The following is a 13,108-nucleotide window of genomic DNA, read 5'->3' as shown; positions in this document are numbered from 1 at the left end:
ATTTAATTAACTCTCGTTAACCATACCATAAAAATAGTATATAATTTTTATTCTGTGGCTCGCCACGATTACGAAAATACTTCATTTATATATATTTTTTATTTTTTCCCATTTTTACTGAATAAAAAGTATTTTGGCGAAATTGTTGTTAATTTTAGCATCACCGTTTTTCATATGCATAACTTTTTTATTTTTCACCTCACAAATCTGTTTAAGGGCTTATTTTTGCGAGAATCATAGTTCTTTTTAGTGGTCTTATTTTAGATTGCGTAACTTTTTAAAATCACTTTTTAAAGCATTTTTAAAGGGCATTAATAAAAAATCTTTTTTTTTTTCAGAGAGAGTTTTTTGAGGTTGTTTTTTACGGCGTTCACTTTGCGGTTCTAATAACAATTCTGTTTTATTATGGAGATTGTTGCGGACGCAGGGATACCAAATATGTGGGGGTTTTGTGTATTTTATTACATTTGTACTGAATAAAAACTAATTTCGAGAAAATCTTATTCATTTTAGCATCACCATCTTTTCATATGCATAACTTTTTTATTTTTTGGCTGACAAATCTGGTTAGGGGCTTATTTTTTGCGAGAACAGTTGTTCTTTTTAGTGGGCTTATTTTAGAGTGCATAAAATTTTTTAAATCACTTTTTAGAGCATTTTTTATAGGGTATTAATTAAAAATTATCTTTTTTCGGAATGTTTTTTGCGTTTTTTTCCTCCGGCGTTTACCGTGCTGGTCCGGTAACGATTCTGTTTTATTATGCAGATTGTTACAGATGCGGCAATACCAAATATGCAGGGTTTTTTTGTGTTTTTTATACTTTTTTTATGGGAAAGTGACATTTTAGGGGCTTATATTTTTATGTATTTATTTTTTATTTATTATAATGTGTAGTGTTAAGTGTTTTTGCATATTTTTACTTATACATACTTGAACTTAAACCAGTGATGCTCTGATCGCTGGTTTAAGTTCAATACACTGCTCTACAATACTATTTTATTGTAGAGCAGTGTAATCTGTCTGGCATGCTTGCGCATACTCAGACAGCTTACAGTCAGACCCGGAAGGGGTCTGACTGCCATGGAGACCGGGCAGCTCCGGGGCACATGCCAGTCCTCGGAGCTGCCCAGAAGAGGATCGGATCCCCCGGTCAGCGGCACGGGGGATCCGATCCATAGGGGGAAGACCCTTACACGCCGCGGTCATCCTTGACCGCGGCGTGTAAGGGGTTAACACCCGGGATCGGAGTCGGCTCCGATCGCGGGTGTTACAGCACGTTGTCAGCTGTACTAGACAGCTGACAGCCGCTGCTTCTGGTACCGGCTCCGTTCGTGAGCCGGTGCCAGAAGCGAGACGTTATAGTGCGTCCTGGTGCGCTAAGTATCTAGCCACCGGGACGTACTATAACGTCCTGGTGCGCCTAGGGGGTTAATGATATAGTATATTGCCAGTTCGGTGGATGAACAGCAATTTAAGGAACGACTGGCTGTACTAATGCCTAGACCCCGCTTAAAATACTCCCGTCCCACAACCCCAAAAAAGGAAACACCAGACACCGTTTTGGATGAAAAAAGGTGGGGGTCGGCCACAGCTTTATTGCTAACAGAAATCAAATCACAGACCTGTGATGAAACCCAGACCCTTTGCCCAAATCTTCTCCTTGCATGCCGGGCCCCGCGGGGGCATGTCCTAGTTGGTCTGTCAGGTGATTTGGGCTAAAACCCAAAGGGTCAAAATTCCACCACAGGCCCAAGCTGTGACTACCAACAAACACCAAACATTAAAATAACAATAACCAAATAAACATAAACTTGTAATACAAAAATACAAAAAACTAAGGGAGGGTGGGAGGGAGTCTCTTGAGCGCGGAGCAGTCCAAAGAGGAAGGGCTAGCTCCGCGCTCAAGCTTTAATATCCAGCTGGCCACTGCCCCCCAGTGGCCAAAATGGCAACCAATCAGTGGCCCGGGTTAAAGGGCAGCAGGAGGGGCTGCGCTCATGATGTATGGAGCACAGCCAGTCCTGCAGCCCCCCGGCTTAAACAGCCTGCGGGCTGAGCAAGGAGACTGTTTTAGTTTCTGATTTTTTTAAAGCAGCCAGGTGAATTCACTGTAAAGGGACCCACCGAGGCTCTGTTGAAACCAGGGGCCTATTTAAACCTGGAGCCAACCCTGATAACAGACAGTCTTTAGTATGACACAGAATTTTCTTATTTACATGGTGGGAGTGGCATCAGTCTTATGTAAAGAAATGTTATAGGGGGGGTCAAAAGATTTCTATGGGACCCAGTCTTTTCTAGTTACCCTGCCTATACGGTCTCAATAATACAGATCTCCACTAATAGACAAATTGCATAAGAGTGGCTCCATAAGAGTAATGGTGCATGACTGTTCTGTCCATTAATCTCTATGGAGCTGACAGAGATCGCTGAGCGCCATGCTCAGCAATTTCAATCAGCTCCATAGAGATTAATGGAGCAGAACGGTAATGCACAGTCGTCTTCTCCATTAATCTCCATTGGATCCCTCGTTTTTGCAATCAGCGGGGGTCTCAGCACTGAGACCGCCACTGATCAGCAAGTTAGGCCCTAACTTGTCTTTGTGGGAAAACCCCTTTAAATATATCTTATCGGAGGAAAGTGCTTCCTCCTCCACTTACTTTGGCTTTTTATCATCCTCCCTCCTTCCCTCTATATCTGCCTTTCACTTAAAGATGTCTAATGAATTCCATTTTGCTAGCAGAATGGACAAAATCTCACTGTGGTGTCAGATTATATAGAAGCTCAATGGAGAGGGGAGGGGGAGAAGTGAGTCTCAGCAGCTAGGCCTCCACCCATAAGGCCTGAAATATAAGCATAGAGACTACAGAGCTGCTAGGAAGTTCATTTTTCATTCAGTATCATAGTATCATAGTATATAAGGCTGGAAGGAGACGCAAGTCCATCAAGTCCAACCTTCAAGAATTAAATAAATGTTTTATCCCCATAACCCGTGATATTTTTTCTCTCCAGAAAGTCATCCAGGCCTCTCTTGAACATGTACATAGAGTCCGCCATAACAACCTCCTGCGGCAGAGAGTTCCATAGTCTCACTGCTCTTACAGTAAAGAACCTTTGTCTATGGTGATGGTAAAATCGCCTCTCCTCTAGGCGTAGAGGATGCCCCCTTGTCCTGGTCACAGGCCTAGGTATAAAAAGATCTTTGGAGAGATCCTTGTACTGTCCGTTCAGGTATTTGTACATTGTAATGAGGTCTCCCCTCAGTCGTCTTTTTTCTAAACTGAATAATCCCAAATTTTGTAATCTGTCAGTGTATTCTAATCCCCCCATTCCCCTAATAATCCTGGTTGCTCTCCTCTGCACCCGTTCCAGCTCTATTATATCCTTTTTATACACTGGTGCCCAAAACTGTACACAATATTCCATGTGTGGTCTGACCAGGGATTTGTATAAGGGCAAAACTATGTCTTTATCATGAGAATCTATTCCTCTCTTGATACATCCCATTATTTTATTTGCTTTAGCAGCAGCCGCCTGGCTCTGGTCACTAAAATTAAGTTTACCATCCACCAATACGCCCAAGTCCTTTTCAGCTTCAGTTTTACTAAGTAATTGACCGTTTAGAACATAATTATACTTTTTGTTTCCATGGCCCAAGTGCATAACTTTACATTTATCTACATTAAACCTCATCAACCATTTCTCTGCCCATCCCTCAAGCTTCCACAAATCCCTCTGTAATGCTAAACTATCGACCTCAGTATTTATTACTTTACACAGCTTAGTATCATCTGCAAATATTGAAACTTGACTGTGTAAACCCACTACAAGGTCATTAATAAAAATATTAAAAAGAAGTGGCCCCAATACTGACCCCTGTGGTACTCCACTGGTAACATCCACCCAATCTGAGAATGTGCCATTAATGACCACCCTCTGTTTTCTATCACTAAGCCAATTACTTACCCAGATACACAGATTTTCTCCTATTCCCAGCAGTCTCATTTTATATACCAACCTTTTATGTGGCACGGTGTCAAATGCCTTTGAGAAGTCCAGATATACAACATCCACAGCGTCCCCCAGATCCAGTCTTGAACTTACCTCCTCGTAGAAACCAATCAGATTAGTCTGACAGGACCGATCTCTCATAAACCCATGCTGACGCTGGGTTATAAGGTTGTGCACAGTGAGATACTCCAGGATAGCATCTCTAATAAACCCCTCAAATATTTTCCCCACCACAGCAGTTAGACTTACGGGTCTGTAGTTTCCAGGATCGCTATTTGATCCTTTTTTGTATATTGGTACCACATTTGCTATGCGCCATTCCTGTGGAACATAACCAGTCCTCAGTGAATCTTCAAATATTAAAAATAACGGTCTGTCTATCACCGTACATAATTCATGCAGAACCCGGGGGTGTATGCCATCTGGCCCCGGTGATTTATCTATCTTAGTGGTTGCGAGGCGGCGCCGTACCTCTTCCTGGGTTAAACTGTTGACATTATAAAAAGAATTAACATTATTCCTCATTGTGTCTTCCACCAGGGGATTTTCCTGGGTAAAGACAGTTGAGAAGGCGACATTCAGTAGATTGGCCCTTTCCTCGTCTCCTTCCACCATGACCCCCATGTTATTTCTAAGGGGACCCACACTCTCTGTTTTTAGTTTCTTATCATTTATATACTTGAAAAATAATTTGGGATTATTTTTGCTCTCCCTGGCAATATTTCTCTCAGTCTCTATTTTTGCGGCCTTTATCTGCTTTTTACAGGATTTATTTTTCTCTCTATAATCCTGTAATGCCTCATCGCTACCTTCACGTTTTAGCACCTTAAACGCTTTATCTTTCTCGCTTATTGCTTTCCTTACAAGACTAGTTAGCCACATAGGGTTTTTCTTGTTCCTTTTATGCTTTTTCCCATAAGGTATGTGTTTCTCACAGGACTTTTTCAGAATATATGAGAAAAAGTCCCATTTTTGGGGGGGGCTTTTGTCCTTGAGAGCATTATCCCAGTCTATGCCTTTAAGGTCTTCCCTTAGTTGCTGAAAATTTGCCCTCCTGAAGTTTAGAGTGTTGGTTGCCCCTTCACTAACGCTCTTAGTAAAGCGTAATACAAAATCAATAATATTATGATCACTATTCCCCAGGTTCCCCCCAACCTGTAGTTTTGATACCCTATCAGGTCTGTTGGTAAGGATAAGGTCCAGCAGTGCCCCCCCTCTTGTTGGCTCCAGGACTAGTTGCGACAGGTAATTGTCTTTTGTTGTTGACAAGAACCTGCTACCTTTGAAGGACCTGCAGGTTTCTGCCCCCCAGTCAATATCTGGGTAATTGAAGTCCCCCATGATAAGTACTTCACCATGCTTTGAAGCCGCATCCATTTCACTTATCAGCATTTCCTCTGCTGCCTCCATTATATTTGGAGCCTTATAACAAACCCCTAGTAATATTTTATTTTTATTTTTCCCTCCTCTTATCTCCACCCATAGGGACTCCACATTTGCGTTACTGATGTCATCTCGCAGGACGGGCTTGAGGCAAGAATTCACATATAAACAAACCCCTCCCCCTTTTTTATTTATACGATCCTTTCTAAAAAGACTATAACCATCTATAGTAACAGCCCAGTCATAGCTACTGTCCAGCCATGTCTCGCTGATACCCACTATATCATATTTCCGTTCCAACATCAAGAGTTCCAGTTCCTCCATTTTGTTTGTGAGGCTTCTGGCATTTGTGTACATACACTTTATATGGTTTTCCCTGTCCGTATTCCTTTTGTCCTTATTCCCCAATCTCATTCCAGCCCCCCTTCCTCCCCCATGGACTATGACCCTTCCCAGCTCTCTATGTACACCGTCTATTTGCCCTGCACAAGTGTAATTGCCCTCCCCCCAGGTCTCTAGTTTAAACACTCCTCCAACCTTCTAGCCATTTTTTCCCCTAAAACAGCGGCCCCCTCCCCATTGAGGTGCAGCCCATCCCTACTGTAGAGCCTGTAGCCCACAGAAAAGTCATCCCAGTTCTCCATGAACCCAAACCCCTCCTTCCTACACCAACTTTTGAGCCACTTATTTACTTCCTTGATCTCCCGCTGCCTTTCTGGTGTGGCACGTGGTACAGGCAGTATTTCGGAGAAAATTACCTTTGAGGTCCTTGCCCTGAGCTTATGGCCTAAATCTCTGAAATCATTTTTAAGGACCTTCCACCTACCTGTTACTTTGTCATTAGTGCCAATGTGGACCATGACCGCTGGTTCCTCACCAGCCCCTCCCAGTAATCCGTCAACCCGATCCGCAACATGCCGAACCCGAGCACCCGGCAAACAACACACTGTTCGGTATGCACGGTCTTTGTGACAGATTGCCCTGTGTGTTCCCCTAATAATGGAATCTCCCACTACCAGCACCTGTCTGACCTTGCCTGTGCTCCCATTACCCTTCTTACTGGAGCACACATTCCCCTGGTTGCTAGCGGCCATGTCTTTCTGCAGCATTGCTACCCCAGAGCTGATATCCCCCTCATCCACCAGCCTGGCAAACTTATTGGGGTGCACCAGATCAGGACTAGACTCTCTACAACTCTTCCCTCTACCCCGCCTTCTACATGTTACCCAACTAGCTGCCCCCTCATTCTGCACCTCCATACTTCCCTCCCCACAACCATCTTCCCCAGAGAGTTTGTGCTCCAGGAGCAGCAAACTTCGTTCCATATTATCAATTGCCCGCAGCCTTGAAACTTGCTCATTTAGATCCAGAATCTGGGCTTCCAGATGAGCAATTTTCACACACCCCACACAGCAGTATTCCCCCTCGAACGGCTGTTCAAGGAAAGCATACATGGCACAGGATGTACACCGTGTAGCAATGCCACTTATGGAGTCCATAATTCTTATGGGGATTACAATATAAATATGCACAGAAAGAATTTACAGTCAAAGTAACACAAAACACAGAAGTTACCTGCTAAAGCCCCTCAAACTTAAGTCCCTTAAACCTAAGTCACACTTATGACACTGCACACACTTGGGATCAGTGCACACTCGCTGCCAAGCTCATACACTCGCTTTGCTAATGCTTTTTTTTAAAGTTATCGGCCACAAAAATCTGCAGAGCTCACTGCACAAGATCTGGCTGCAAACCCAGATGTGTATTTTTATTTATTTTATTTTCTTTTAAAGGAAATCTACCACTTTGTAATATGTCTTTTTAACCAAACATACATTTAGATAGCTGTAGGAATGTTGATGCTGGATCTCATCTTGTATAGTCTTGGAGCAGAGCGTTTTCATCAAAAAAACTAAATGTAAACTTATGCTAATAAGGCTTTGGTGCTCCTGTGGCCTTAATATAAGGCACTAGAGGCTTTCCTAATACCCTAATTATGCATGCCTCCAGTGTGCATGAGATAGCACGGCCATTCCTCCTACCGAGATCCGATCACTGAATTCTCCAGAAGTGTAGTACATGCGCTCTAGTCATTGGTAGCACGCGTCGAAGCAGCACGTCAGTGCGTATCTTCATTAAGGAGCACTCCATAGCAGCCGGCTGCGCTCTACACCGGACGAATGCACATACGCTATAGACCCCGAGAGCTCAGTGACATCACGATGGGAGTGCTAGCTCATGCACGCTGAAGGCATTTTCACATAATGATAGGTAGGTACACGTCACCCCTTGTTATAACTGGTATCTGGTGGGGCTCAAGTTGGGGAACCATACAGAATCTCTTTCCTATTTTCTATTGGTTCCTCGATTTTCCATTCTTTTCAGATTTGGTAATCATACACATCTTTATATTACCTATACACACCGTACTGTATTTGTATTACTTATTCTGTATATGTGCCATAAATTTCCCCTAATGACATACACTTAACACATGATCTTTCCAAGGTTAGTAATGACAAGTACATAAGTAGAACAGGAGGACTTCTCTGTGATTGTTGTATAAAGTAATACTCTATACATTAAGCTAGAGCAGTGGTGGCGAACCTATGGCACGGGTGCCAAAGGCGGCACTCAGAGCCCTTTCTGTGGGCAGCAAGGCCATCACCCCAGCACACCAGACATGACTGCTTCCTGCAGTCTCAAGCAACTTAAAAGATGCTGCTTTCAGTCATATATTAAAGTGATACTTATTTCGCTACTTGAGACTATAGGAAAAAGGGAGAATGTGTGGACAGGGCTGAATTATCTTTGGAGGATCTTCTGCTGGCCCCACAATTCTCTGTGTACAGAGGGACACTGGAAAGAAGCTTAAATAATGCAAATTTTCCATCTTTTCCCTAGGAGGCCAATATGATCAAAAGTTGTTGAAGAACAGGGAGCAATAAGTTACTGCTTTCATTTTTGGTTGGCACCTCACAATAAATAAGAGGGGTTTTAGGTTGCATTTTGGGCACTCGGCCACTAAAAGGTATAATTTTATAGATCATCTGGACCATTTTCTATTATTTTCTTTGTCTCACTGCAAGTTCTGTGAATGGATCATCCTGCAGACCTGGTGTCTTACTTCTTTCCGCCAGCACCGCCCCATAGCCGCCAGGTTGTAGTTGTGTTATAGAGTCCTCGCTGTAGTTGCATTTAAAAAGGGCCAGTCTGCAAGGCTTGTAATGCAATCCATATGTAGCCGAGGAAATTTAAAGGGGTATTCACATTTGGGCAAATTAATGTTATTGTTTGTATAATGCAAAGTTATCACATTTTCCAATATACTTTCTGCATCAATTTTTCGCAGTTTCCTAGATCTCTGATTGCTGCCATTATTCTATGTTTACTTCTAGTGGATAGAAATCTGACCATGGTCACATAGGTGAGCGGCTCATTATTGTCACAGAGAGTAATCAGAGCTGTAGGATATAACGAGCCGTGCAACTGTGTAACCAGGGTCAGATTCACTGAAAGTAAACAGAAGCTTTCTATAGACTGACAGCAATCAGAGATCTAGAAAACTGTGAGGAATGTGCAACATCCCCCACCGGGGCCTAGCCCTTTGAGGTGAGGCCTGGAGACAGCCGGGGCCCGCGGTACCGGAGTGGCTGGCGGTTGCGGCCTAAGCACGCTATTGTCACGGTGCTTGGTACGGGGAACCGGAGGGCTGTCCTACAGCCTGGCAGGTCTCCAGCAGGGTGGTGTTGGCAAGAAATGATGAGGGAGAGGCTGCTATAGCGGATCTCCCTGGGGCAACCCCTTAATGTCCCGAGTATGAGTCTCTGGGTGATGGACAGGGTGCCGGTGATGAAGGCAGCCGTATTAGCAGGGACCAGACGGAGACAGAAGTTGAAGAAAACAACTTACAGTTCTTTATTTGAACCGGCAGGAACCGCAGCAACGTGCCTTTAACAGGTAGATGGAGTGCTGAGATGTGAGTTGGAGGGAGCCTCAGGAGATAGTTCACCAGTCTGGATGTAGAGGGCAGGCTGGAAGGCAGCTGTGTCCTGGTAGGAAGCTTCAGCTTGTCCTGTAGGGCTTCAGGTATCACCTTTAAAGGTAAGATGATACCCCTTTTCCTCACTACACTAACTCTAGTCTAATACTCCACTCTTCAGAGGCAGGGGCTAGGCTCTTCCTGCTCTCGTATGGGCTAGACAGAGATTACTCACTCACTCACTCTAAGTCTACAAGATCTTCTCCTCTTCTGGGAGAGACTTCTCTCAGAATCCTTACTGGAATACTCTTCTAATGTTCTCCAGAACATTCCTGGCCAGAGGTTTTATTACCTCCCTTTGGTCAGGTGGTGGCTGCTCCTCCAATCACATCTCAGCTTACAGAGCACAGGATGTAACACATATCATTGGACAACAGCATCTTGCATCATACAAAATACTTAACCTCTGCCTTGCCAGGCAGGATTCACCACTGCAATACCGCTATGTCCTATCAGGACCATGTAAATGGTATTACATGCAGGTGGGACGTATTCGCAAACCCTCCCTCGCCATTGCATCGGCGAGGGTGTTGCATACCCCGGGGGCAATTGAAAGAGCCGCCCTCGGCTCGACTACAGATGTTTTGGGGCACAGAGGGGGCTAAGGGCACTTCTGGGAAGTGCAGGCTATGTGAGGTGTAGGGACAACCCGCCCATGGTCCTGGAGACAGGCACCTGGGTTGGTGTCGGACTAAGACAAAACATATAGCTGTATGACAGTTGGTCGCTGATGCCATTAAACCGAACTGTACAGTAGGAAAGGTGTGGTGTCATGTCCTGTAATCCACTCCTTGCACCAAGGCCTGTATATTTGTTATGTAAACACTTCTTCCCTGGCGGCAATTATATAGTGTGTCTATCTGCATTGCGTTAGCATATGTGACACAAGTACCTCCTGACTGGTATCCTTACCCATGTATGGGTGGCATCCAGGTGCTAACTGTGTAACACCCCCGGTCCCCTAAGGACCCGCAGTTTACGGACTACCCCCATGTGCAAACCTCAGTTTGAGGGATCAGGTAGCGGTCAGTGTTTTACATAGAAAGACGGTCCGACACAGCCACACTACAACCTGAAAAGCCTATGAAAGGGTTAATGCAGACTACTGGCATATATTTTGACAGTGTGCAAACATGTTGTAAACTCACTTTGGCTTAGGAGCCCAATGGGTACACATCTTGAACGTTACAAACGTTACAGAAGTAGATAGGCTACTCAGGGTAGCAGGATAGTAAATGTCTCTTTTCCTGCAAAGGAAAGGCATAAAAAGGGCAAGCATAACGTCCATACCTAGAAGGAAGGCATTAAGTGCAATATGATAATAAATAGCAATAGCAACTTTTCCCTGGAGTATCTGGCAAAAGTCTCTCAGAAGGTCTCTAGTAACAAAGTCCATCTTCTGGGTACAGCCCTTGTGGTGGGGAAAAGTGCACTGAGAAGCAAAGGGTCTCCTCTATGTGTAGAGGGACAGAGTCCTTTGAAGAAATTCTCTGCTGTGGCAGAGAAGGGGTGCTATCATAGCACATGACAATAATCAGTTCAAGGTATGTCTCTTGACTGAGATAAATAAGGGTAAGAGTCTCAGGACAGTTTCTGGCTCTTTAGGGATAAGGACAGAAATATACAATATGTACACAGTACAGTACCTGAAGTGGGCTACAGCCCTTCAGGGGTTACTCTGCATCTTCTTCGGTGGTAAGTACTTCGGTGTCAGAAAAACGTACCTGCCTCCTCCTTCTGTGTGACACCAGCTGGTACTCCTGCAGGTACGCAGGAGCTTTACCTTTTGTCTCCCTTTGAGACCTCCGAAGTTCCGGCCTGGAGAAGATAACAACCTCCTCATCGTCCTCCTCTGATTCAGGCGCTGGAGTTGAAGTCTCAGCTGCCTCTGATGCTTCAGGGGTTGCAGACTCTGGAGCCGGATCATCCTCCACAGGCAGCAGTATTGGAGACTGCGGTGGGGATGATGGTCTCTCCAAGGTACCTCTTACTGGAGTGGAAACAAAACAGAATTGAGGCACAGTCACAAGTTCCAAGAAACTGGGGGTAGGCGAACACAAGGAGGTCTGTAAGTTGGGGGTCGAGGTGAGAGGTGTGGACATAGGGGCAAAAGGACGAAGACATCTCTTCAGCCGGTTCCTATGTACCCGGAGTGGTGGACGGTCTCCTCTTGAAATCTCGTAGACTTCAGGGGAGAGACTGTCCCTAACTAGGTATGGCTCACGCTCCCAACGCCCATCTAGCTTACTGGTGGGATGGTTGTTGCGCAGCCACACTCAATCTCCTGGGGCAAAAGGCTCAGCACAGGCATTACGATCGAAGTCCCTTTTTTGTTTCTCCCGGGCCTCTTCCAACCGCAGATCCACAACTTCTCTGGCATCCGCCAGGCGCCTCTGGTGTTCGTGAACCCAGTCAGTCTGGGGGAGTAAAGACTGGGAATCAGGGGACTCCATGTCCCAGGTCATATCAGCAGGGAGATGGCCGTGTCTCCCGAACATCAGATAATACGGGGTGTACCCTGTGGAGCAATGAGTGGTATTGTTGTACAGGTACACTAATTCGGGCAACAGTTTTGGCCAGTCAGCCCTTTTTGCAGGGGTCAGAGTCCTCAGCATATTGATTAGAGTCTGGTTCATCTTTTCACAAAGCCCGTTGCCTTGGGGATGATAGGCTGTGGTCCTCAGCTTCTTGCAGCCATATAGAGTGCACAGCTCCTGGAAGACTTGGGACTCAAATGCTGTTCCTTGGTCTGTAAGGATCTGGTCCGGACACCCATAGGGGAGGATGAAGCTCTTCCACAGGGCCGCTGCGGTGGTCCTTGCAGACAGATCTCTGACAGGTACTGCAACCACAAATTTGGTATAGTGGTCGATGATCGTAAGAGCATAACTGTGACCGGATCTGCTGGGCTCCAACTTCACATGGTCCAATGCCAGGATCTCCAAGGGCCGTTGGCTCACAATGGGACGTAGAGGGGCCCTTTGATTGTGTCGCTCTCCTCGAGCGATGGCGCAGGCTGGGCATTCTCGACACCAGGCTTCAATGTCGGACTTCATGTTGACCCAGTAGAATCGCCTTCGGAGGGTGGCTTCAGTCTTCTGAGCGCCAAAGTGTCCGGACTGGTCATGGTACATTTCCAGTACTATCTTGGCGTCCCTCCTGGGAATCAGGATCTGGTATATCCGATCATAAGTGATAGGGTCCAGAGTTCTTCTCTTTAGCAGACCCTGGTGCATGCTCAGAGTCTTTCTCTGGCGCCACAATTGAGACAGTTCTCCATCAGCTCTTCTGCGCCGGATTCTTTCAGGCACTCGCCCACTAGAGAGATAGTCCATTACTTCTCCTATGGCACGGCTATCAGCCTGAAGACTCATCCAGAGGTCCTTTTCCGCAGGGGGCTCTGACTCTTCTTGAGGAGTAGCTGGCGCTGCCTCTGTCGGTAGGGAGTAAACTCTCTGGGCATCTTGACGCACAAACCGGGCATAGAATGCTGGCATCTCGACATCTTCCCACTGAGCATCAGTGGAGGGTCCCTCCCACTGGTCGGGGAGACGGGACAGAGCGTCGGCGTTGTCATTGGTCTTACCAGCCCGGTACTTGATGGTAAAGTTGAAATTGGCAAGTCTGGAGGCCCACCGTTGTTCCAGTGCTCCAAGACGTGCGGTGTTCAGATG

This window comes from Engystomops pustulosus, chromosome 6 (genome assembly GCF_040894005.1).
Source record: "Engystomops pustulosus chromosome 6, aEngPut4.maternal, whole genome shotgun sequence".
Lineage (NCBI taxonomy): Eukaryota > Metazoa > Chordata > Amphibia > Anura > Leptodactylidae > Engystomops > Engystomops pustulosus.
This window is presented reverse-complemented; position numbering follows the sequence as displayed.